Source organism: Epinephelus fuscoguttatus, linkage group LG19, assembly GCF_011397635.1.
Source record: "Epinephelus fuscoguttatus linkage group LG19, E.fuscoguttatus.final_Chr_v1".
Lineage (NCBI taxonomy): Eukaryota > Metazoa > Chordata > Actinopteri > Perciformes > Serranidae > Epinephelus > Epinephelus fuscoguttatus.
The window spans coordinates 13,138,741-13,164,929 of NC_064770.1; the positions used below are offsets into that span (position 1 = coordinate 13,138,741).

The 26,189-nt window shown below is 39.5% G+C and overlaps 1 protein-coding gene across 1 annotated transcript in view; it reads left to right on the top strand.

Moving 5' to 3' along the window:
* The first annotated feature begins 13,362 nt into the window (after nt 1-13,362).
* Nucleotides 13,363-26,189, top strand: part of LOC125879827 (speckle type BTB/POZ protein) — a 109,398-nt gene continuing 96,571 nt past the window's right edge. Inside the window, exon 1 of the mRNA XM_049561925.1 lies at nt 13,363-13,449. The gene's annotated coding sequence lies outside the window, so the exon portion shown is untranslated. The remainder of the gene's footprint in view (nt 13,450-26,189) is intronic.

A 26,189-nucleotide genomic window follows, 5' to 3' on the forward strand; every position in this document is an offset into this window, starting at 1 on the left:
CAATGCCATTTGAGCTGCACTTGCTGCTGGGTTCAGCACACATTTGACCAAGTGTTTTGTTGTGAAAGACAGAGCAACAATAGACGGAGTTTTCAAAACTTGTAGCAGGACTATGTCATTTTGTTGTCGGCAGCAACAAACCTAAACTTAATGTTAAAAGCCTAATGTTTTTCATATAGGCTACACATACTGCCTGCCTACAAGCCACCTGTTAAAACACATATGATACACCTACTTGGTTGGAAATGGGTTTCCAAGAGAGCTTTCCTCCCCTTTTCCTGCAAACTTGTGTTGTACAGTTCAGGGAATTAAGACACACACAATACTAGTGTTTCCTTCATTTTACCTTGCTGGCTGGCTGCTTCATTTCTATTGGCCACGTGGGCATACATCGCAGCACCAAGCTCGTCAAATGGTGCAAAAATCAGTTTTGGCCTTGACTCCGAAACTGGGGTATGAATTGAACCATGTCCTCTGTGTACTGTCATACCCATAATAACCACAAGACATAAACTGGACTGATAGCATGTGTTAAGTGTTAACATAAACAAGACTGTATTTTCAAGTTAAGGTGTTTTCTGACTGAGTTACCTGCTAGAAATGAAAGGTAATTGTGGGGATTCTAATCATGTTAAAAGTTATATCTATATATACATTACACATGGGCAGGCTGACATGATATCAGATAATTGCATTCTGGAAATCTCGCAGGGAACCAAACCCAGTTTCTGACTTGGACTTCCTTGCAGTAACAGTGTCCCACAACACTTCCCCCATATAGAAAGTTGGACTTTCTGACTTTCTAACATCTTTTGGATGTAGCATTAGATATGGTATCCTGTGCCAGCTGGAGATAAGGAGGTCGGTCTTGTGACTGCACTCTGGTCGCCCCGGTGCTTTTCAGAACTTTATCTGCAGATATTTGAGGTCACTGTGACCTGCCCCATGTGTGGAGGTGAGTGAAGGTCCTCCAACATCATCCTCCCTCCCTCTGGATGATTCCTCTACAGAGGGAATCAGAGGAAGGATTCAAAGACTGTTTGGTGGTCTGGGAGTCTGAAGCTGGTGATCCAGGTCATACATTTTTGTCCCAATCTCTTTTTTTTTGCCTCTTACTTATGTGTCTCTGATACAAACACACTTGTTGCAAAAAAACGATACAACTTAGCTGTACCACATAATAAAACTAAATAGCATAAAAAACACGTTGTAAAGCTTGGAGTACTAATAGACTCAAACCCATTTTTTTTTTTAAACCAAATCAAGAATATTGCAATGAAAGAAAAGCAAGTAAAACTTAAAAAACTTCCATCCAGGACTGTATTTTCCATTGGCTAGGCAAGTATAATGGTGTCTGCAGGTCTCTCTGAAAAAGCAGACAGCTGGGGCAGGAGTATTTACTCAGAGCAAAGCACAGTACAGTTCTCAGATCACTGCACTCTGCACAGGCTACCTGTAATGTCAAAGGATTGCTTTTAAATACTAGTAGTTCTTGTTTGTAAGCACTGAGAGATTTAGGGCCAAAATATTCATCTGTGACCTGCTTCTTCACTACAACCCCTCCAGACATCTCAGGTTGTCTGTGGCTGGTTTGCTTACTGTTGCGAGGAACCATAAAAAACACTGGGAAGCAGCTTTAAAAGGACGTACCACATATCTGGAGCAAATGTCTGAGGATGTGCAGCCCGATCCAGCTCATTTAAATAGACAGAAAAAACAAACTGCAAGTGTTTATGTTAAAAAATATAATTGAGGCTCATTTATATGTGGCATGTTTTTGCTGAGCTCATTTAAATCTAGATATAAACCTAGTTTTCCACTTCTTTTTATTTAATTTTTCCATCAATTATTACATTTCTTCTTTTTGTCATTTTGAATGTCGACTTAAACCTGCAATAACTGATGTTTTGACCGTTTGGGAGCAGCAAACACAAAGCTGGGAACACAACACTGACATATTGCCTTTAAAGCCTATGTGGCAAACTGTTAGCCAGCTGTTGCCTATTTACAGATCCAAAAGAGATACAGCACCACACAGAGCAGCATTATCACTACAGTTGTGTTTCTAGTTGTATGCTACACTTAGTGTGCTACTTAAGTTCCATACTGCCAGGAAGAGTGTCTCTATGCATTGGTGTCTGACACAGACATCCACTGACAAAGCAGTAGTATTTGCCAAGTTTGGTTGTGGCCAGTGGCGTCAGAAACATGCCCAGTGCACATCAAACTGCCACGAAAGGTACCTCTGTACACGCCGAATTCATTGACAAAGCGGCAGTAGTTGATAAGTTGAGAACAGGCTGAATAGTCACTCTCCTTTTAGCTCTGATTTTGGTCTCCACCAATTCTTGAAAAAAAAAATCTGCCTATTTAGTAGCTAAATGCCTCACTATGTTCACCAGCTAGTCGCTAACTGTCTGTGATTAACTTTGTGGTGACAATTCTCTTCGAGGTTCTCAATATGAGTAAGCCCTTACATGTACAAGCAGTTAAATAATCCATTGTTAATATAGAAATGATTAAAGCAACTTGGAAGCCCTTTGATGCTTAACATGTAAAACAGTTTAAAGGAATATTTGACCCCTCAAATGACCATGGATGGATTACTGAACGGGTCGACCAGACACAGACCCTGGGGCCCAAAGTGTCAAGGGGCCCCTGGCCTTCATCTGCAAAATTTCACTCAATTAACATGTACTGCCTGGAAACACAAAACGATCTTGAAGGGATGAAAAGTAACTGCAAAGAGAAACAAAATAACTAAAAAAAACCCAGACAAAACAACCACAACACAAAATTACCAAAAAAGGACACAGAATTACCTGAGAAAGACACAAAACAACCACAAAGGTACACACTACATAAAACAGACAACCCCCCCCCAAAAAGATGCAAAACAACAACAACAACAACAACAAGAGGCAAAAGCACCACAAAGTCTGTTTGCCTAACTGTAGGGGAGGTGGTTTCCTATGGGAAACTGAACTGGGTGTGAAACTTACTGTGCTCTCTTCAAAGCCAGATTGACAAAAACATTAATTGTACCTCACTGAACATGGGAGCTGCTGGTTTACCGCTGCTTGCTTCAATCAAACCAAATCAAATTTGTGTTATTGTATGACTTTGGTGGTTTATGACTAGATAAGTGAGACTGGGGTTATACTGCATGAGTCATGTGAGAGTTTGTAAACACATGTTTTGATATAGTTTTGCTGTTGTTAAACACAGAGCCATGTGACTTAATTTGGTCAAGAACTCACTTTTGGACTCTTTGTTCACTGAAAGCATGCAAAAAAAATCCAAAGCTTCCTTTAGGAATTCAACGTAACACAGTGTGAGTAATCAATATACAAATGACCATTTGGGAAGTGAAGTATTCCTTTAATCTGGTGCTTTACACATATACTTTCATTGCCATGTTGGCTGGGGTTAGAAGAAAAAAAATTAATACGAAATGGTGGATTGGATTATGGCACATGATGAGAAATTAGGCTTGGGACTGCTGAGATGTTAAGTATTAACAGTCCCAGACCTTCTCTAATAGCGTGAAATGAGAACAGATCTGTTAAAGCCTCAAAGAACACAGAAATGGGATGGGATTGGCTTTACGCCGTCGTACATTACCGCCCTCACACTGATAGGCCCTTTATGAGACTTAATTTAAAAGTCGATGGCATCTTTAATGGCCACGGCACTGGTTGTTTTTCTGTGTTTTTAAAACGCAGGCTCCCTAATGAGCAGAGGCAGCCTCATTTGGGGGATGGAGGACAGAAAAAATGTTTCGACCTGTGGCACGGGGTCATTATGCTCCAGCTGTGTCAGGAAAACAGATAAGCCCGTGTTGCACGACTCCACTGTGCTTTGGCTGCTGGTCAGTGAGCAGATTTTATCTGCTTTACAGATACACTACCAGGACGGAGATGAAGTGGTTAAACGAAATGACGAATAGAATGTCTGTTGACAGAAAGCTGCTTGGTTTGTTCGTCATGCTGTGACTTCTTGGCATTTTGTTTCATGTCCTTGTTTATCTCCTGAATTAGAAGCAGAGTAATAGTGCAACATGTTTGAGATGGAGCCAAGTGTGTCAAAGCTTTGAAAGACAGCCAGTGTCCTTCCTGTCTCAGAAACTATTTTAGTTGAAGTTAACAACTGCAGTTTGAAAGACACAAACAAGGCCCTCTTTTGATAATTTTGATTCGTCTTTAAATAATGAGGTAAAGCCTAAAATAGCATTGGATATGTGCTACCATTTCAGCCATTCCTAAAGGTTTTGTATTTGTTTGTTTTGTTATTAAGCATTCAAATGTGTCTGGTTGTTATTTTCATGTTAATACAATATGCCCAATATATTAAAGGGATAGTTCAGATTTTTTGGAGTGCTGTTGTAAGAGTTACATATTCATAGTCAGTATATGATACACAGTAGATGCATACATCCTCAGTTGACAGAAGCAGGCTGGAGTCCGACATGTAAGCTAAACAATGTACTGCTGTGGATGGAGGTCAGCAACAAAATGTGTTTTAGCCACCACCTAGAAAAAAATCACTATTAGTTTAAGAGTATGCTATATTGACAGCATTTTTAATGTTTTATTTTTCCATCAGACAGTCCATTCTGACGCAGCAGTCGTTACAGCCTCAGTTCCCCATCTGTGTGCTTGTCACAGACTTGGGAGCTGCTTGTGCTGCTGCTTGGCAAATCTGAACTAACCCTTTTAAACACCAAAGTCACACAATAGCACAAATGGAATAACTGTTCGAGGTGGTGTTAGTCCAACAGCTCCTGTGCAATGATAGATTACTGTGCTCCTCAATGGAGTCTGGCTTTGAGGAAAGCGATATAATGGCTTCATTTTCCCGTTGAAAATCGTCTGACATTAAGGGAAAGCATACTCTCAACATAGCATACACTTATACTGATATTGATTTTTTTTTAGGTGGGTAAAATACATTTTGTTGCTGACCCCTCCACAGCAGTAGATTGCGTAGCTTCCCTTTCGAATTCCAGTCTGCTGCTCCAAACTGGGGGCATGCTGATTTACATCTACTGTGTGTGACATACTGTCTATGGATGGACATACTGTCCCATACAACCCCACTTCAAAAAATCTGAACTATCCATCTGGCACTCTAATAATTTTACACATCTTCTTTGGCTTTAGAGGAAGCTTTCCGAAGAAGTTAGCTTAGGCTTCAGACAGTAAATTCATAAGAGAAAACCATGTGTTACAAACAGAGTGTGAAAAATTAAAGATGTCGGCATTGAGCAGACAGGAGGGGTCTAATAAAAGACACTATGAAGCTGCATTATGGGAAGTGTAGGGTTTGTGGGGCGTTGGGCTTTTCATACGCAAGTAGCAGACCTTTACTTTTCACAGTCCTAAAGCTTGTGAGAGTTTAGTTGAGCATATGATTTACATACTCAGCTATACTACTACTCAGCAGTTTTTAATATGCTTGAATACACAACAAAGTAGTTGATTTCCCAAGCAATGTGTTTCCATCATAGACTTATACAAATAATGGCCTCTTTGATGTCACCTGTTAGTCTGTGGACATTTTGAAGTCTTGAGTTTGGCATTTTGACATTAGCCAGTGTTTGGTTTGTTCGTTCTGGGCTACTGTAGAACAACATGGTGGACTCCATGGAAGAGGACCTTCTCTGTATGTAGATATAAACAAGTCATTCTAAGTTAATGAAAACAAAATGATATCTTATTTTCAGGTGATTCTAAACTAATGAAAACATAGTTAAGACTATTATATATTGTGTCTACTAATAGATGTCCCCATATCTTACACCCTGGACCTATAATTTGCACTTGTGTCTTCGCATAGTTTCACTCTGAAAACCTTCGAGCTTCCTCATCACCCTATGCTATGCAAACGTTTCTATGCAAGTCAGTGCTGGAGGGGAATTAACTTTTTTTTCACTCAGTCAAATTGAGCTGCATAGCTCAGCCTCTGACAGCCTGAATTAAAACAAGCATCTTGCATTTCAGTTATGTGTATCGCACATTTGATAGTGTAGCTGTTAATTAAGATATTAATAATTTGGTTTACTGAGGCAAACTACGCTCAGAGCAAGGATGTGCTACTTTCAACAATCTGCCTCATCCAGAGCAACACATTTGCAAGCATGCAACTTTCCAGTGCAGCATTTATGTTGACATGAAAACATCATTAACCTTTGCTGTGAGCACTGGCAAAAAGCAAGTCTGACTACACACAAAAAAAGTGGGGGTAAAGAAATATATTCAAAACAATGAGAATTGAAGATACCATCCATAAAACACAGTGGGGAGATGTTGAGTCTACACCAGCAGATGCATTTAACTTGCTTTTTCATAAGCTGTCAACTCCCACGAGGCTTCAGTCGCTGCCTGCCACTGTTAAAAATATTTTCCCACCTTGATAGTTTAATGTATTTCCAGTCTGTTCGAGCCTGACATTAGCGAGGGACTAAGCGTCAACAGCTCCTCTTTCTCCATCTTTGGTAAAAAACTATTCTCGTTTAGAACAGAGAGTCTGTCTTCCAAAGGATGCCTCTAATTGGAGAAGAAAAGGCTTCTTTCTGACGGCACTGGAGATTTCAAATAAAGCTCATTTGCCAACGTAAGGAGTCATTAAACATGTCATTAAATCCAGCTTCTTTGATATAAGTAGATGAAGCTCTAGATCCCATTTGGTCTTGGAAAAGGATGATGGAATTTAAACTGGTCTTACGGCTGTGAAAGAGACATGCTTGACCTGTCTCTCTCTCACACACACACACACACACACACACACACACACACACACACTGCACACTGTTCGTGCACAATATGTAGGTGTATATTGTGTGCACAAAGGAAGCCTCTTAAAGTCTATCATTTTCATACAGGAGGGCACCAAATCATCCCATTACTGAAGGAGAAGAGTATGACATTCAGCCACCAGAAGACGAGTGCTTGATGTTCTCAGACTGGTCACGCTCCTCTGTCTGACTTGCACTTCTTTGTTTCACTGTTGCAGTTGATTTTTTATTTTTTATTTTTTTTCTCAGCGGTCTGATTTGGCCTGCAGCGAGCGGCTGGTAAGTCCCAATGGAGATGTCGGCCTAAACAGCCGGGTCTGAAGTGATTATGTGAGTGCAGTGTGAGAGATTCCTTTAGGGCCTGTGGGAAGCCTGCACATTCTTTGTTGACAGTAGCAATGAGGGAGAGAGTGAGGGAGAGAAAGGTAGAAGGGAAGGAGATGATCTAAACAGACAGAAAATTGCTGGAGTCTGGGAGATTAAAGGTGCGTGCACACATAAAATCCCCTTTTTGCAGCGAGCTATTAGGTTGTTCTTTATTTCTTCATCCACATATCCAATTAGCATGAGTTTTGTATTCACGTAACTGCCAGTTACTTCTTATAACACTGTCAAATTGAATTCAGCTACCCTGCTCGTATGTATCTTATAACACTGTCACCCTGTGTTTGTGCAGCCTCTAAGTTATTATACTGTAAAAGTGATAATAAAACCTCTCTTTTCCCTCTGCACATTTTCACTTTGAAATCTTTAAAATCTCACTGTGCCTCATGCAAACATCACAACCAGTAATTAACTACCAAGAACTCTTCATGAGGCTCTATAACAATTAATTATTCACATTCATATCATCTCACATTGTCTTTATAAGTACAGCCAAGCAATCAAATTGAAATTTTCCCTTTTCCCTTCCCTGCCACTGGCCTGTTTACTCTAAAAGCATGTCCTTCAAGCATCTCCTTCTCAGAATCGAGGAGCTAAGCCGTAGAAAAAGCGAGCTGTCGTTTATCGCTGCCTCACAGACAAATCCACTCTAAATGGCCGGTGATTTTCACTCATTGGCTCAATAATCCATTTGAGAATTAACTCAGGGACTCAGACGCATTGTTGGGGTTGTTTTTTATTTTGCTCCTTTTGAACAGATTCCTCTGTATAGCCCCTTCAACTTGAAGGAGACTTGCTTCAACAACACAGAAAAATGGAAATGAATGCACATACGGAGGCATTTCGAATCAGCGCAGTGCTACTCTGTGCGGCGCCGTGGAAGTTTAGTACCTCAGATGGCTGCATGTTTTTTTCAGATGTCCTTGTTGAGGCCAGAACTTGGAGAGAGGGAGACCTGAGCTACACATGGATGGATCTCCCTCCAGTTGTTTGTCCTTGCCTGTGCATGGACGAGTCCTGATTAAACACTTGGCTCAGGCAGCACCAGCATCAGACATCCTGTACTTCTTCTTCTTCATGCCTTCCTCTGCCACCTTGCTCCCTTGCCCCGATGCCTTCACTGTCCTCCCCTCCTGCCTGCTGTCCCTCCTCCCGTAGTACACTGGTAATTGAGTGAGAGCGGTGGCCCTGGAGTCCTTGTGTAATCCACACTTTATAAGCACTCTAATTGAAGTGCAAATTCAATACTCCCTCATCAGCCTTTTACTGGCTGTGCCTTTGCCTTAACCCCTTAGGTAATTACAAGGAGACTGGCAGTTCAATCATTTTGCAGAAAATAATGTAACAAAAACATAGCTGCGAATCATTTTACCGTGGCTGTGTTGAGAGTATGATTGTCGGGTTCACACAAAACACCCTCCTCTCTGTCGGCAGGAGGGTAACACACCAAAACCTGTGTGATAAAGAAATTTAGAGGACTTTACCTGAATAAAACACGGGATTACTCTACACTCATATTTCCCTGCTCTTGTGCTGCCTGTAGACACGTGCACACACGGATGCAGGCACCAAAGCGAGCATGTGTGAGTAGATTCTCACGCACTGCATGCACACTCACACAATTTCCTCTTTTGTATAGTTGTAGCTAGAGACACACATGCAAACATACATACAGGCGAGTGAAGTGCACACGCACAAACATAATTGGTGTGTATTGGCTTGCTTATATTACTGTGCGTGTGTGTCTGTGTGGGAGTGTGGTTTGCAGCTTTAATTAAACTTCCTCTATTTTCTCTCAGCTTGTCCCCATAGGGCTCTGTCTTCTTCCCGACCACATGCTTATTTATTTATAATTGCATTAAACTCCAGAGCGGAGCCATGGCTGAACACGGTGCCAGACCTGTGGAGTAAGCTGGGATTGTCACACAGTAATACAATTTCATGTACTGAAACATCCCACCAGCTGGGAAAATTCCATGTTATGAATCATGTAGGGATGCACTGTACATTAAAAAACAACACAGTGAAAAAAAAGTTTGGTTTATTATTCCCCATGCTGGCGTAGCAACACAGAATGTCAACACAGATGTATATAATTCATAACTGTGGGAGTGTTTCACACAGCAGAGGAGCAAATTCCACCTGTGAAAAGATCTTATCAGTACCATCCCTGCCGCATTGTGCTCCTCAAGAGATCAAACATTCCTGAGAAGAAAACAATCCAGGTGTCATAACAACTTCTTCCCTTTATTCAATTGCCAGATTCCTCTTCCTTTTTTGTTTATCTTTCTAATTTGCTTTGCCTTAAACTAAATATCCCACCAGACAACCTTTTGGACGAGCATCACAGCAGATCCACGGCGCATCCCAAGTGCTTTTGTTGAAGTTGGATGAATATGATTTAAATCTTCAAAAGAGAAAATCATATTATGATATTCTTATAAGATTGCGAAAATTGCCAAGCTACCCTACATGGGCAGCTACCCACATGCGGTGACTTAATATCTGCAACACTGCCTACTCACATCTGCAACATAAAAAGCCCGTGCACCATTCTTTTCAGAGCCAATTTAAATGCTGGCGTCAAGATCATAATCATATTATAGCACATCTTTTCATGTCATATCATCAAACCGGTGAAGCTGTAAATCTTCACAAAGACGCTGCACTATAATTTATGTTTTGCATTATTCTCAGTACGCTTTTAATTGCTGGTTACATTACCTCACGTGGTTTGCTTGCATCTGTATCCTGATCTGATGACCCACTTTCCCCTGGGCAATATTTCACAAAAACCACATGTATGGCAAAGTTCTTGCATTTAATATGGTTTGTCATGAAACAACAAACAAACAAAAATTTACACTTATATTGATCAGAATTGTGGTAATTACGTGCAGCAATCACTGGTGACAAACTAATAAAATCTATCTGTGTGCTTGTACAATAAATCACCAAGCACCCAGCTGCAAAAGGAAAATGGGCACAGCATGCTGCAATCAAGACAGACTTATTTTTACTTTAGACGTGTTTTCAGCATGGATGTCTGGCTGCATTTTGTCCTCCATGTAACAAGAAATATCACATTTTATACATATTAATGTGCATATTGTTTCAACATCTGGATCATTTAAGTTTCATGATCAAGTATAAGGACTTTTCTCTGAGTGAAACATGTAGATAGATAATCTTTTTTGTCCAGGGAAGACAATTTGCCAATGGCCTGTTCTGATGCATATGAGAAATATTTGTGTCACAGTCTGTCTCTGTACCTCCTCTCCAGCCACATTCCCTGTTCCTCAGGCCACTTATTGCCAATTTCCATCCATCCATCAGATGCCTTCCCTGCCCACCTCTTCACCTGCATCTCGCTCTCTCATGGCCCTGTTATACCAGTCCACTACCGATGTTCCCTTGTCCTGTTGCTCACCAGGACCAGTACCTGCTGATTTCCGCTTCTACCCGCATCCAAGCCTTTCAACTTAAAAAAAAAACAACCCACTGATATCTCGACTGTCTACATTTGGGTCCTTCTCTTGTTGCTCCTCTCCTTCACTGTGGAGACAATTTGAAACCAAAAGTCTTTTCATAACTATAGGAAACTCTTATCATTTTGTTTTCTAAATCTCAAAAATGCACATGTTAGCAGATGCGGTGTAATTATAGTGTATATGTATATGTGTATGTTTTTTGATTAATCCGTATCCTGTTTGTATCTAAATCTTTGCCTGTGGTGAAATGTAACTAGTACATTTACTCAGGGGTGTAGCACCAAATTCTTGGCCCTATGTATAAGCAGTCTCTGTAGAGACTTAGAGCAAATCCTAGTGGACTAAGTCCTTTTGCATCTTTAAGGGGTAACACAAAGTTTAGTCTTTCAACCGAACTCTTCAGACATTATTAATCTAGTTACAGCACTAATAAATTACAAATAAAAAACTGCAAATAAAACCAAACTTTATATTCCAGGCTTTTCGAAATCCACCCTCCTGTTGGGGCCCTGGGTAATCAGTCCCACTTTCCCCAACTATGACCCCTGCATTTACTCTTAACTTAAGTGACTAGTTGACTCTTAACTTTTGGGATACTTGTATTTTACTTGAGTTAAATTATTTCCGCTGCTTCACACTTCTACTCCACTACATTTCAGATGAAAAGACTGTATGTATAATACTTTTACATTCAATTCTTTGAATACGAATAAATTATACATACATACATACATACATACATACATACAATAAAGTTTCACCTTAATTCACTTTTTTTAATTTTTATTTTTTATAAAGATTATTTTTGTGGGCTTTTTGCCTTTAATGACAGGACAGTTAGTGAAGGGGGGAGACAGAGAGAGTGTGGGGACTGACATGCAGCAGGGGGCCGTGGGCCGGGTTCGAGCCTGTGGCCGCTGCAGCGAGGCGATGCCTCTGTATATGGGGTGCTGGCACTATCCACTACGCTACTGACACCCCCCACCTTAATTCACTTTATTAAGTAATGACCAAACTTAAAATTAAATTAAACTAAACACCATTTGTACACCACTGATATAAAGGGTTAAATGCAGTGATGGACAAAGTATTCGGATCCTTTAGTAAAGTAAATATAATAATACCACACCATGAAAATATTCCACTACAGGTAAAGGTCCCACATTCAATACCTAATTTAAGTAAAAGTATATACCAGCAGAATGTACTTAAATATTTGCTGTGCAATAAAATGTTATCTGTCAGTGTTTTATGGTATGGTAATGGTAATTCTAAGGTTAAGGTTGTGCTAATTTAAATCCTTTCACTATCTGATTGTGTAATCTACAGCAATGCATCATATTCTTTTAGATCATTATATGTTTGTAGTGAACCATGTATCTCTGAAAATACAACTTTTTAAGATGTCACAAAAACAGCCCTGTTTTCAGCTTTGTGATGCTTCATTTTTCAGCTGATTGAAGAGGGTTCTTAAGAGGAACTGAAATCTGAAAAGTAACTAACGCTGTCGGACAAATGTAGTGGAAAAAAAGTACCATATTTACCTCTAACATGTGGTACAGTAAAGGTATAAAGCAGCAGAAAATGTGAATACTCAAATACAAGTACATTGAATTTGTTTTTAAGTACAGTACACAAGTAACTGTGCTCGTTCACATTCCACCACTGGCCGACACTGATACTGGATGTCATATGTGTTCAATTTGTGCTGGCTCTACCACGTTCCCTATAAGATGAAGTTAATCAATATGGTATCCATGTAGACTTAAAACATCTTTCTGCATGTTCTTTTCCCCCCTAAAAGACTTAATTGGTCTATGCAAACAGAGGAACATAAACACCTCAAGAGTTGTAGTATAAAGCAACAACAGTAAAAAAATAAAAGAAAGAAAAATTAAAAAATTACCTAATAGAAAATAAGTAACAAAGAAATTGCTCTAACTCTTACCAGAACAGAGGTTTTTTTTGTTATTCTTAGGGATGGATTAAAATGTAATTAGGAATAAGATTATTAATAATCTTATTCTGCAACATAACTACAGCTGTCAAATATATGTGATGGAGTGAAAGTAAAGTACAAGTACCCCAAATTTGTACTTGAGTACAATACTTGAGAAAATGTACTTAGTTACTTTGCACCATTTCCACCAATAAATAATGAATAACATATGCCATAAAATGTTAAATGACAGTCAAGTAATAAATATATTTATTTTCCAGTATTTATTTGTGTGAACTGATGTGTTAATGTGTAATCTGTAAATATAAAACATCCTCCTCAAATGGAAAGAAAGATTTGTGAACCCCCAAACTATTTTGCAAATATAAAATGCAGCTAAATAAACAAACAAACAAAACAACAACAAAAAACACTACAACTTTCGACCAGATATTTGTGAAGCCACTCTTTAAATTATTAATCTCAGTTCTACACTTGCAGATTTGCATTTTATACACACTGATTCTTCTTTTTTAATTTCTGGATTTTGTTTGTGCATTTACAGATCTGTTATATGTTTGTTGCGAAAACTTTTTTTGTATTTGTGGAAGGTGTTTTATATTTACAGACTGCACATTAGCACAGGGACTGTCGGTCTGTTCCCATAAAAAATACTGAGACAAATATATCTTCATGAACACCCAGTGTTCAAAACCAAAACAATCTCAGCATGGCCAGCCGCCGGTGGTGCGCCTGCTTACGTCACAGACTAACCCGGAAGTGCAGTGACAGCTCCTGTCAAAAATCCTTTATCCTTTTCGTAGAACAGCGAAACAAAGGTGAGTTTTTAAGCAACACAATTGTCTCTCCTTACACTTATCGCTTGTATGTAACGCTGTCTTCCCCGCATAACCAGAGTTTGGGCTTGTTTAACGCTGCTAGCACTTTCACAGCGCTAAATGTTAGCCGCCAGCTGGCTCATGATAGCAGGTTAGAGACGGCTCGTGTTTCTTATTTGTGATGTCGAGATTGTGCTGAAGACTTTTTCGGTGCGTTTTGTCCTTTGCTGTGTCAAACTGAGGTCTGTTGGTCGTATGTGTGTGTCAAAGAAGAAATTACTCGTGTGAAAATGATGACAGACACATGCAAAATAATGAGCCCAGTATAAGGGAACATGTCTGCATCAGCCTGAGTATCCTGACAAATAGTGACCCCAGGTCTGTTGCATCTCCATGCGCAGTGCAGGACAGCTGCAGGTTGCACTGTGATACTGTACAAACCAGCGGAGCACAGGAGTCCAACAGAAAGGCGACTGCAATGCAGGATAAGCAGTGGTGGAATGTAACTATGTACATTTACTCTCCACTGAGGTACTTGTACTTTGCTTGAGTATTTCCATTTTATGCTGCTTTATCCTTTCACTCAACTATACTTTGAAGGTAAATATAGTACTTTTCACTCCACTGCATTTATTTTGACAGCTGTAGTTACTTTGCAGATTATAATGATTAATACACGCTATTATCAACAAATAAAATATTATGTATTTGCATGGAGTGAGCTTCCCTGCAGTACAAAAAGTAGTTACAATCAGTGCCGCCCTTATCAGCTGCAACATTAGTGATGCCTACACATTCATGCATCAATAATAATAGTAGAATAATAGTAAAATATAAAACAAATTGTAAAGTAATACCATGAAGTAATAATTAAAAATAGTAAAATATATATTATTCTGAAATGGGTCATCCTGCATAATCAGAACCTCACTTTTGAAAATCTACTATCTATATTTAAATGCTCATACTTTTGTACTTTTACTTAACTAAAGTTTTAAATGCAGGACTTATACTTGCAGCACAGTAGTCAAAATAAAAGTGAAAGTCAAGCCAAAGGGAAAATGAGTTCTGTATTTTTGATTAAGCAGCTGTGACCATTAAAATCCACAGAATCAACTTAATTTAATCACTCTTTTGTTAAACATGAAACATACTTACTACCAGTGGTTGCAAGTAGTAGTAGTTCCAGTAGTAGTAGTAGTAGTAGTAGTAGTAGTACTACTACTCAGATCTTAGGTATAAGTAGCAACACTAGCCTACAATGTAGAAATACTTGGTTACAACTAAATGTCCAGCATTCAAAATCTTATTCGACTAAAGGTACATAATTATTAGTGTCAAAAAATACTTGCAGTACGAAAAGTAAAAGTACTCAATGTGCAAAATGTCCCTTTTCAGGATAATGCATGTTATATCACTGGATTATAATTAGTGTAAAATTAGTGCATTAATATATAAGCACCACTATTGTGTTGCTTTAATTCATCAAAAAAATCCATCATAATTTATTATTTGATGTATAATTTGTATTAATAATGTGAATCTACAATGTAGCTAGAAATTAATGTTGTTAAATAGCTGTAGTGGAGTAAAAAGTACAATATGTGCACCCAAACTGTAGTGGAGTAGCAGTATGAAGTAGCAGAAAATGGAAATGCTCAAGTAAAGTACATGTATTTTAAAATTGTCCTCAAGTACAGTACTTGAGTGAATGTATTAAGTCACACCCATCGCTGCAAACTGCTATGGTTATGAAAAGCAAAACACCACTTTCCACAAAACAAATTAACAAGGATGCACCAGTCCAATCTTTTCTCCCTTGTTACAGTGTACCAATCCAAAAACAGTGCTGTCTTTCACCCAAAATTTAAAATCTGTATGCTTCCCTGTGATTGCCAATATTTCTGTGTAAAATACCATAATGGCAGGGGATGCTGTGGCAATAAAAACTGAGTTGCCAGCCCGTTAAGATTAAATGAATGAATGCAACTAATTCTGTAAACACTGAATATTAAAATAGCACTAATAAAGAGACTGGCTTATCAGGGCGATGCTTGCCTACAGATTGAAAGCATTCAAAACAAATGAACAAATCAGAGACCAAATAAATTTTAAAAACTTATCTACACAATAGAGGCAAGTTACAAGACTAAAAATGTCTTAAACTAGAAAAATAGATCATAAACAAATGAGTCAATTTTTGATTGGTGGCACAAGCTACAAGTGAAAGTCCTGCTGTCTATTTTGTATGAGTCTAAGTGCATGCTAAAAATTCAGTTGGTTTGTCCCGCAGTGTTTTCTGCTCAGCTGTGCTGGAATTGTATGCATGTGCAGGAAGGCGTGTGGGAGTTCAGAAACGCTCTGAATGGGAGTCTTGTTTGATTCACAACAGTCTATGGGTGAAAGTATTTGAATCACAAAGATAACTCGTCGGCTGGCTTTGGATTCTTCTCATTTTCCTGCTCCTCTTATACTGCCACACAGATTCTTTACATAGCTGGTGGTATGGAGGAATTCTTGACATGGCCATGACTTTTATGGGTGTGAAAGTTAGTGAAAAGTTTTATTAAGCTGTAGCTCAATCAGCGTATATAAAATACAGTCCTTCCTTCTCAGGCCATCACTCAGTCATGTAAGTCACAGTTGTCGACAGTCCAGACTCCCTGAACTCAGCACAAAAAAAGGTCTGATGTCAGCATAAAGACATATTGACTTGAGCGATAATCGACCATAAATAGTGTAACATTGTACAAAATGGGCGATGATATATAGAGGCAACACTTTGTAAGTTGGCTGACCTTGTAAATTTTCAAGTTAAATTTTAAAATTACTACAGTACAGAAGAAATACAATAGGCCTTAATTACCTCAGGGGTTTCAACATGATATAGAGAGAAATCCATGTGTAATTAATATTATGAACAAGGACGGCCATTTTGCGTTACTACTTTCAGGGCCCTCCCACATGCACAGTACATGCTGGCTCACTGATGAACTTAAAGCTAAAGTTGGTAACTTTTATGAAAATATCTTTGTGTCATATGAGCTGAAACTGTCACTAGGGTTGCAGCGATATATCAGTTTCAATGTAAACCATAATATAAAAGCTGACGGTTATCATACCACGTGCATTTGCTTATCTACGATATTGAAAAAACAACAACAACCAGACATTGAATCTCCCCTTAATCTTAGTTATTTTCTAAGGAGAGACTTTTTACACATACTGCCATTAACAAAATGGTTTCAGGAATCAATAGGTAGTAAAATGTTTGTTTAACCATCAATTACACTTCCATTGTCATTCTTTTAAGGGTCATTCTCACTGATAATCATGTAAGTTCTGTAATACCATGATAATGTGGAAACGTGATATTTTCTGACACGGTTATCATACCGTGAAAAAATCACACCTGAATCATCATACCATATTCTGAAAGAAGTACATGAGACAGAAAGACAGTGAAAAAACTCATGTCCTTCTTCCTCTTCCTACTGCTTCTGGTATTCGCTAAAGTCTACTTTGGCGCATCAAACAAACTCCAGACTTTTATCTGGAATGCCGCTGTTCATGTATGCTGTAGGTCAAAAAGACAGTCGAGTTATTTTAATAACAACGTAGGGTGCTAGTATGTGTAGAATACTATGCTAGTGACATACAGTACAGGCCAAAAGTTTGGACACACCTTCTCATTCAATGCGTTTTCTTTATTTTCATGACTATTTACATTGTAGATTCTCACTGAAGGCATCAAAACTATGAATGAACACATGTGGAGTTATGTACTTAACAAAAAAAGGTGAAATAACTGAAAACATGTTTTATATTCTAGTTTCTTCAAAATAGCCAGCCTTTGCTCTGATTACTGCTTTGCACACTCTTGGCATTCTCTCCATGAGCTTCAAGAGGTAGTCACCTGAAATGGTTTCCACTTCACAGGTGTGCCTTATCAGGGTTAATTAGTGGAATTTCTTGCTTTATCAATGGGGTTGGGACCATCAGTTGTGTTGTGCAGAAGTCAGGTTAATACACAGCCGACAGCCCTATTGGACAACTGTTAAAATTCATATTATGGCAAGAACCAATCAGCTAACTAAAGAAAAACGAGTGGCCATCATTACTTTAAGAAATGAAGGTCAGTCAGTCCAGAAAATTGCAAAAACTTTAAATGTGTCCCCAAGTGGAGTCGCAAAAACCGTCAAGCGCTACAGTGAAACTGGCACACATGAGGACCGACCCAGGAAAGGAAGACCAAGAGTCACCTCTGCTTCTGAGGATAAGTTCATCCGAGTCACCAGCCTCAGAAATCGCAAGTTAACAGCAGCTCAGATCAGAGACCAGATGAATGCCACACAGAGTTCTAGCAGCAGACCCATCTCTAGAACAACTGTTAAGAGGAGACTGCGCGAATCAGGCCTTCATGGTCAAATAGCTGCTAGGAAACCACTGCTAAGGAGGCAACAAGCAGAAGAGATTTGTTTGGGCCAAGAAACACAAGGAATGGACATTAGACCAGTGGAAATCTGTGCTTTGGTCTGATGAGTCCAAATTTGAGATCTTTGGTTCCAACCCGTGTCTTTGTGAGACGCAGAAAAGGTGAACGGATGGATTCCACATGCCTGGTTCCCACTGTGAAGCATGGAGGAGGAGGTGTGATGGTGTGGGGGTGTTTTGCTGGTGACACTGTTGGGGATTTATTCAAAATTGAAGGCACACCGAACCAGCATGGCTACCACAGCATCCTGCAGCGACATGCCATCCCATCCGGTTTGCGTTTAGTTGGACGATCATTTATTTTTCAACAGGACAATGACCCCAAACACACCTCCAGGCTGTGTAAGGGCTATTTGACCAAGAAGGAGAGTGATGGAGTGCTGCGGCAGATGACCTGGCCTCCACAGTCACCGGACCTGAACCCAATCGAGATGGTTTGGGGTGAGCTGGACCGTAGAGTGAAGGCAAAGGGGCCAACAAGTGCTAAACACCTCTGGGAACTCCTTCAAGACTGTTGGAAAACCATTTCAGGTGACTACCTCTTGAAGCTCATGGAGAAAATGCCAAGAGTGTGCAAAGCAGTAATCAGAGCAAAGGGTGGCTATTTTGAAGAAACTAGAATATAAAACATGTTTTCAGTTATTTCACCTTTTTTTGTTAAGTACATAACTCCACATGTGTTCATTCATAGTTTTGATGCCTTCAGTGAGAATCTACAATGTAAATAGTCATGAAAATAAAGAAAACGCACTGAATGAGAAGGTGTGTCCAAACTTTTGGCCTGTACTGTATGTCACGTGATATTACATTAGGTAACAAGCATACTTAATCAAAGCCAAACCACTGTGTTTTTCTGAACCTAACCACGTACCTTTGCTGCTGAAACTAAAAAACAATGTTTTTTTTTACTTAGGTTGTATCTATATTTGAAATGAAACTGTATGCTTTAGTGAGGAGAAACTCTAAGTTCCCTGTGAAAATGGAAGTTTATTTTGAAATGACACAGTGCGTGTAACAATCGTAAATTGTCACACCATCCCTGAGCATCCAAATATGATGAAGGAAGGGTATCTAGCATGTTGTATTTTGACCAAGTGTCGGTACTTTATGAGCTGGGAGTGAGAATGAGTTGTCTGAAAACATGAGGTGAGAAATAGGCAATGGCTGACAGTGTGACCGCAGTTCATTAGCAGTGATTGACATGATTGACAGCTGCATTAGATACTCTTTGGCTCTGATTGGTTGTTTTCATTCACATACAGTAAGGCAATTAGAGGTGCTAAAAGGCAGGCAGAGGAGTATGATCTTCCTCATAGATAATCTGTTTCATTTAGTGCTGTGTGAACATAGTTACAGTTTTAGCAAATATGGCAAAAGGTTTTTTTTTAATAGATGTTACCAACTACAGCTTTGAATAAAGCAGAGCCATCATATTGAATACCCTTGTGCTTTTCCTGCTGCGGCAAAGGCCCACACAGAACAATACAAAAACAATGAAATGCACATAAAGATTTGTGATAGTTATATATGCAGATAATATTCACTATACAGTTTGTCATAAACATGCTTTTGATTATTGAATAAGAAATTATGCTTATGCCTCTCTGTAGATAGATTTGTTTTTAATTATTCTTGTTTATTTTTTCTTTTTAAAATTCAAAGTAGCATGTTGCTGATAGTCAGAGTCATTTCATTGTGCGAGCAGCCTGGACTGAGCTGCACACCAGTTGTTCTTTTTTTTTTTTTTTTTTTTTTCATCTGCGCAAGGGAATGTTTTTCTGAGGCCATCTCACAGCCATAAAAAACTTAATTTAGTCGCAGCTTGTCAAGCATTGCATTTTAATAATTGTTACCACAATTTATTGCCTCTTTTTGTTTCACTCTTGGGGTGTTTGGTTTATAAAGAACGAGTGACTTGGATTCACAATAGTTCAAAGAATTCTCAGTTTATGGACGACAACAAATACATGCTCAAATTGAAGGAAACACTGTGTGCTCCTTATGAAAATATCCAGTGGACATCTGGCAGTTGAGAGTTGCTGGCAAAAGTGCATTCCCAAGCTCTGATTGGTTGAATTAATAAGGACAAAATTATGTTTTTTGGTCGGGGCAAAACCTATTTGGATGAAATAAATTCCGTATAAGAGGAACACAGATCCGCATGCTGTTAACAAGATCCGTTTGGAGGGGACAGGCCAGATGCTCAGTTTGGTATTGCTGAGCTGTACGCATCAAAAACAGTTATTAGACAGGTGGCCTTTCCTTAGACTTACACCTGGCAGCTGGCAGATAGTCACACTTTTTCTTTTGTTTATAGGAGTGTGTGTGGGGAGTGGAATGAGGCCACTTGTCTTGATTTAGAAGTGCTTTTCTCGCCCGGCTGCTTGTATTCTTTTTAAGCACTAGTCAAATTTAAACTCTCAGGCTGATGTGTGTCGAGCTCTCCCTCTAGTCGACTGTGTCCATTCAGCTTGCTGCTGTATATTAAACTATTCAACCACTCTGTCAGATGTTCTTTACACACAAGCGCCCAGCTGCCCAGAGCCTCCCCCCGCTCCTCTTCATACACTACAAGAGGCAGCCATTTGGTTTATTTACGGGAGGTGCTTCTGTAACTGCTGGGAATAGGCCAAGAGCCAATCGAAACACACGGTGGAGGCCAAGCTAATAGAATCTGACAGGAATGGAGTCATAGAGGCCGCTCAGGCATCGTAAAGCTGTCGCCGTTTAAGCCCCTAAATTTGTCGCTATTACCTGCTTGCTTCTCCCTTTACATGGCCAAAGAGTTGTGAGGAAAAGTGGAGCCAGGTGCCGGTTTTGGAGCAAATGTTGTTACTCATCTTTTCGTGTATCAGCAACGTCAAATAGGTGTGGGTATGTTGGTGTGTACATACCAGTACTTGTACACAAGCTTATGTATTTTCCTGCAGAATGCATTGAGAGTGAAAGTAAAGATCAATATTGTACCATCTGCAATAGACATAACAGGTCAACATTGAGGGTTACTTTAAAGTCTGGTAGATTGATTCTACCTAACAAAATGTTTTTAAACTGCACCATTTCTGAGTTTGACTCAGCTGCACCCAGCTAGCCCTGTACTGCATTTGTTTACATGTATTCTTATTTGGCTGTGTGGTGTCAGGGAATTGCTTTGTTGATGGTGCTGCAGGCGAAGATGCCAAGATGTGTGAGTCTTTTCTAGGTTGTCACAGTGTAAAACACCATAGCAGTTAGTACATCAAACACCAGTCAGAGAGGGAAAAGTCATTGGAAATCGTTCCCCTGTCAGAAATCTATTGTAGGATCTCTAAGCGAATCGAGTTTTACTGAGTTTCCACCACTAATGAGCCTGATTAAGAGAATATACGTAAATTCCCCTCCAGTTGGGCTCATCGTCACCATGGCTGGTCTGGCTCCTGAGCTGTGTTGGTGGAACAGATCCAAAAAGTTTTGGCTGATGGCATCACAGCCTACAGCTTTGGCGTTTCTCTGTCTGGCTTTGTGAGGCACTTTTCACAAATGGAAACTGATGAATGTTGAAAAGAAATGAATTTGCATTATTTGTTTTAATTTTGATTTCCATTTCAAAGGTCAAACTTCAAATTAGAGTATATCATATTTTAAAACCTCATTCGATTGACATCCTACTGTTAGCTTAATGCTTATTTAATTGGTTTGAAAACACGAGTAGTTTAGCTCTTGACTTAAGCGCTGGCACATGTGTGATGTAAAATATGAGTTTTAAATGTAGCTAATGTGGGCTGAATGCATTCTGAGAGCAGAAAATACGGAGAAAAGTGATCTGCATTTTAGTACAGTGCGGTGAGAATTTTGAAAAGCACTGATTTTCTGTCCTTTAATATTGCTTCCAAGATTCTTCCTGTGTGCAGACCTACTAAGACATAATTGATATAGGCAGAGGCCCACTCAAAAATGTCTCTGATTGGGCCTTTTATAGATGCAGCATGAGAAGAAGCTCATTTCTCACATTGCAGATCGCTTGTGAGGGAAGGCAACAAGTATTGAATTAGTTTGCATGAGAGGAGGGAAATTGAAATATGGATTGGGGTCGCAAATGCCTGCCAGTGCTATTGGCTGTTTCGGATATGGAGGATGAAATGTATTTTCTGTGTGTATGTGTGTGTCAGTGTGTGACTGATGCAGACAGTGTCGGCTTCGAATGGTTTTCCAGCGTTCCTATTTTCCAATAACAAGTTGGGAGCAGGAGTGACACAGATGAAGTGAATGTTTTAAGAGGAAAAGTAATCTTAAAGACAAGCCAAGCCATTCCTCACTCTAATACGCAGCCTCATCCTCTGCTTCTCCTACATCACTGCTTCTGTCTCACAGCTAGCTACGAGCCAGCTCTCTTGCCATCTGCCATTTAGATGTATTTAAATCATGCATGCCTGCCGAGTTTGGACCTGTGATTTGAACTGGTCAGGTCCCCGGTCTCTGCCAGGCTGCTAAGCACAACTCGTGACCCAGGAAAGCCATCTGAATATGAATTAATGACAACACAGTTGGTTAAAGTGTCACTGCCCGAAAGTCAGATCCAGTTCTGCTGATATTATCTGGCATTTAAAGCCGGGAAAATGGTGACCTACCCTAATGGTTTGATTAGCAGATCAAGCTCTGTCATGGTGGAAATATTGCCTGATTTGGCATTTGAGAAGGATATCTTTTTAGGTAAACCATTGATGGCAGCAGGAATAGCGTATTTTAGCCAAAAGTGAAGACAGGCCTAGTCCGAGAAAGTGAAACTGCAGTGTGTCCAATACAGACATTGAGCCAGAAACTGGAGTTTAGATAGGGGATATCAGCAGCTGCTGTTGACAGTTGGTTAACCGCAGAAAACATTTTTGACCGGTTATGCATGTCGGTCTTTATCAATTTTGCTACTCTTCAGCTGACTGCATGTGCGCACCAATCGGGTCTGGTGGGAGCTGGCTAGTGGCACTGCTCATTGGGCAATTACTGCTATACAATGGCCTTGCTGCGGAAACATTGTAAGGGGGTTTTGCAGGTCAAAATGAAGCTGCTTATTTATTGGTAGAACGACATTACACACAGTAATTGCTGAATAAGTGATTCCACTAGCTAGATTCCACCTTCACTATTTTCTGATATTACTTTGAACAAATGATTGATTAATCAAGAGTAATCAACAGATTATTTAGTAATGAAGAAAACTGTTATTTGCATCTCTAGATGATAATATCAAACTCTAAACTATAGAGTGCTCCAGGGATGACGTTTATCTGTAGGCCGACGTGGAGGTTAGCATCATCCTAGTTCCCTTGTCCGAAAGCCTATGGGATTTTTCTGTAGGATTTTGGATTATTGCAGAAAATAAGCTCTGTGGCAAACAAACATTTATGATACTTACTTATTTTGTTAAGCAAATAAAAAGCCAGTGTTAGGCTGTAAACAAACTACACTATGGTTGCGTGACTTAACATCCCTACCACAATGAGGGTGTAAAGCCGTGTTTGGCGTGATGACCACCTGTAGTCTCATTTAGCCACTTGTTGGCAACAGCCTTTTTAAAGACACATACTGTAAAAGCTTCAACCTTTTACATCCTTACCTCATGTGCCTGATTGTTAAATAAAAAAATGGATCTGATTTGGTGCAACTGACAAACTACAGAACAATGCAGGCATGCAGGAGGTAAATGATGTAGCTAACCTGGACTCAGTGTTCAGGAAACTCACTTCGTTAACAGCATGATGTTTTTTGTTGTTGATATTTTGTTGTTTTTGGGATGCGTGCAGTCAAATTTCAAAACAGCATGTTGAGCTATCGTGAACCTGGGGTGTCATAAATGTTCTGAAAAACACGGTGTAAGATTTCTTACACTTTGTCAAAATGTTCTGGTTAATTCGGATTTCTATCCCAGCAGTGTTTGAATTATGTTAAATCCCCCTGTTTATGTATTGGTAACGATTGCTCTGTTAACTTATTATAGGATAATTTACATTTTGGAGATTAAAGGGAAATTTCGGTTTATTTCAACCTGTCTCCTATCGTCCTAAATTTGTTTCAAGTGACTAGCGACATACAGATAATAGTTAGCATATTAGCCGTTAGCCTAGATACAGCCGTAGTGTGAGACCTGTTAAAACGTTAGTGAACGGGCATCCCTTAAAGTACAAAGTTAGTCCACTAAACAAGCTTTTTTTTTCCACAAAGGCCGCCTCATATCGTTAGGATAAATGTCAGAGAACATTTAGAAAACGACATGTAAACGTGTTGTCTTACCTACCGGTGTGCTACCATGTTTGTTTATCCCTCTAGCTCTGCTTTCCAAAGCACGGCCGAAATATATCTTGCCAGCTCTAGATAAAGCCCAGCTGGATACTAATGTTACTCCAGATGGAGGTGTCTCGTCCTCGGTCACATCCAGACCTTGAAAATAAGGCTGCAACCGGTCCCATTCCTTGCAACAGAGGCATTCCTCTTCTGCGGGCACTGGGGCACAGAATTCACATGTACACCACCAATCTCCAGAGCTACGCAGCCTTGCAGCAGCCATTCCTCCTCTCTCGTCCTCCAACGTTACCTGTTGCGCCTCTCTCTCTCTCCTCCTCTGTTCAGGCGACCGTCCGGTTCTGCCTTCCCGCTTTTGCTGCTTGTACAGGCACGCTATGAGATCGCTGCTTGTTCTCGCGATATTTTGGCTGCGCTTTGAAAAGCAGAGCTACATTGTAAACAAACATGGCAGCACACCGGTAAGGTAAGACAACACGTTTACATGTCGTTTTCTAAATGTTCTCTGACATTTATCCTAACGATATGAGGCGGCCTTTGTGGAAAAAAAGCTTGTTTAGTGGACTAACTTTGCACTTGAAGGGATGCCCGTTCACTTACTTTTTAACAGGTCTGACGCTACGGCTGTATCTATGCTAACGGCTAACATGCTAACTATTATTTCTATGTCACTAGTCACTTGAAACAAATTTAGGACGATAGGAGACGGGTTGAAATAAACCGAAATTTCCCTTTAACATCTTGCTTTGTTATATAGGCTGGTTTTGTTTATGACTGTTACAGTAACATACAAAAGTTTGGGCATCCATGGTCAAAATTTTGTTTACTGTGAATAGTTAATGGACTGATCTCCAAAAGAAAGAAAAATATTTCAAGCAAGATTACTTTTTATTTTAATCTTTTACAGTTTCAAAATAGCAAAAAAGGTAAAGGGCCTGAAGCAAAAGTTTAGTCACCCTGCATGGTCGGTAATTAGTAGCGCCCCCTTTGGCAAGTATCATAGCTTCTAAATGCCCATGGCTGCTGATTGAAGGGTAAAGGTTTCAGGAGTCAGAGTATTTATAAAGCTCTGAAATTTGCATTACCTGGCCTTTCCTAATGATGATTGTGAACAAGCCATAGCTCTAACATACTAATTAAGGTCTGAGACCCTGTTAAAAGTTGTCTGAGAGCTCAAATGCCTTGGGGTGCCCCACCTTTTCATGGTGCTCTGTGCTTTCTTTTCACTCTAAAAATACTCTAATACTCTAATCTTGCTTAAAATGTTGAAAAGCATGTTTCAACTTTAACTTAATGCCTTTTGGAGATCAGTTCATCATCTTCTAACTATTGACACTGAATGAAATTTTGACCATAAATGCCCAAATTTTTGCATGCCCCTGCATATTAGACTGTTAGCTTTTATCAAAGCAATCCACTACCTCATATATATGACCATTCCCTATCTGTAGCAACAAATTGTTTGATAATTGCTCAACACAAGGATGTGAGAAAAATAATGACTAGATCTCAAAGACACTTGAAGTCTCTGGACGAATCTCTGCTGCTCTCTGGGGGCAATGTAGTTTATGTTTTAAACATTCTTTTATGTCACAGTAAGCTGATGTACAGTATAACTACATAGTTAATTACTCAAAATATAAGATGACCTCTGTATTGCATAGAAATTGGCAACCATATTTTCTGTCTCAGCAACCAGAAGCAACTAATTTTTAAAGCTAGTGCTGAGTCCTGTGCAGCTCCAGCTGCTTTCACAGTAATATCTGACAATAATTTAATCACAATCAGAAATACTTTTTTAATCTCCAGGAGGAAACTGGGTCACACTGTGTTCCAGCAAGTCCATGGTCCTCTCCTCTCTGGTTGGGCAGCTCACAATGGAAAGAGCAGACAATTTAAAACATCTAAAAAGAGGAGTAAGTAGCTGCAGTCTTCGTCTTTGTTACATTTGATTATTTGACAGATGAAGAACT